Raw genomic sequence first — 1743 nt, 5'->3', positions numbered from 1 at the left:
TATGTCTGTGTTTAGCTCTGAACCTGGACAACCCCTTTAAGCTAGAAGGACTTAAAGGGAACCTGTCACCATGAAAATGCAATGTAATCTGACTGCAGGCAGCACAATATAGAGCTGGAGGAGCTGAGCAGATTGAAATATAGTTTTATGGGAAAATTATCAGTATAACTTGTAATTTATTTACTTAAATCTTAGAAGTTTTATGCTTAGGAATCATGTGGGCAGTCCTACTCAGTGGCTGATATCCTTCCCTGTATGCTTGGTCATGCAGAGTTAGCTGTCACCTACTGAGGGGCACCACGCACATGACTCTTAAGAAAAAAAGAGCAGAGATTTAAATAAATTACAAGTTAGGCTGCTTTCACATCTGTGTTCTCCCTTCGATTCTTCTGCTCCGTTATAGGAGCAGAAGAATGTAAAGGACTGATTCGTCACATAACTGAGCCGAGCGGAGCCTACGGACCCCATAGACTATAATGGGGTCCGTGAGGTTTCCGTTCAGAGGATCGGTTTTACATGCATGGACTTTTGTTGGAGTGGAAACCTAACTGACCCATAATAGTCTATGTGGTCCGTAGGCTTCATTCGACTCAGTTATGTGACGAATCCGTCCTTTCCGTTCTTCTGCTCCTATAACGGAGCAGAAGAACAGAAAGGAGAACACAGATGTGAAAGCGGTCTTAGGCTACTTTCACACTGCCGTTACTGTGTCCGCCTGTGAGATCCGTTTCAAGGCTCTCACAAGCGGCCCCAAACGGTTCAGTTTTGCCCCAATGCATTCTGAATGGATAAGGATCCGTTCAGAATGCATCAGTTTGCCTCCATTCCGCTCTGGAGGCGGACACCGAAACGCTGCTTGCAGCGTTTTGGTGTCCGCCTGGCAATGTGGAGCCAAACGGATCCGTCCTGACTTACAATGAAAGTCAATGGGGACGGATCCGTTTTTCATTGACACAAATATGGAATGGTTTTAAATTTTAATATGTGTGTTATGTCTTGATGAAGGGCTGGATTCTGTAGCCCGAAACATGTTACTACACCTTTTTCCTGTGATTTTGGTGGATTTTATATGATGAGCCAATAAAGAACTATTTTTTACTCCAAAAGAAGCTGGATTCTCTCTTACACAAATATGGTGCAATTGTAAACGGATCCGTCCCCCATTGACTTTCAATGTAAGTCAGGACGGATCCGTTTGACTTACACTTAGATTTTTTTTTGGACAGAATAATGCAGACGGATCCGTTCTGAATGGATACCAGCGTTTGTATTTATAGGTGCGGATCCGTCTGTGCAGATACCAGACGGATCCGCACCCAACGCAGGTGTGAAAGTAGCCTTATACTGAATCTTTTCCCACACAAATATATATTAATCTACTCACCTCCTCCTGTTCTATAACATGCTGCCTGCAGCTCAGATACCTTGTTCAACATGACAGGCCCCCTTTAAAGTAAACGTCTACTTTGAATTCCATCTCTAAGTAAATAGGCTCACAGTGCTGAGTTGATTAATTTCATAAAGGGAACCTGCCTCTAAAGAGGTTGTACCATCTCAGCCATTAGGGGCATATTGCTAGGATATGCCCCAATGTCTAATAGGTGCGGGTCCCACCTATGGGACCCGCACCTATACTTAGAACAATGCCAGCAAAGTCCCAGAGGGCGCAACGCGCATGTGTGGCCGCCCTCCATTCATTCCTATGGGAGCTCAGAAAATACACGAGCGTTACGTCAGCCCCAT

The sequence above is a fragment of the Bufo bufo genome, chromosome 10 (genome assembly GCF_905171765.1).
Source record: "Bufo bufo chromosome 10, aBufBuf1.1, whole genome shotgun sequence".
Lineage (NCBI taxonomy): Eukaryota > Metazoa > Chordata > Amphibia > Anura > Bufonidae > Bufo > Bufo bufo.
This window is presented reverse-complemented; position numbering follows the sequence as displayed.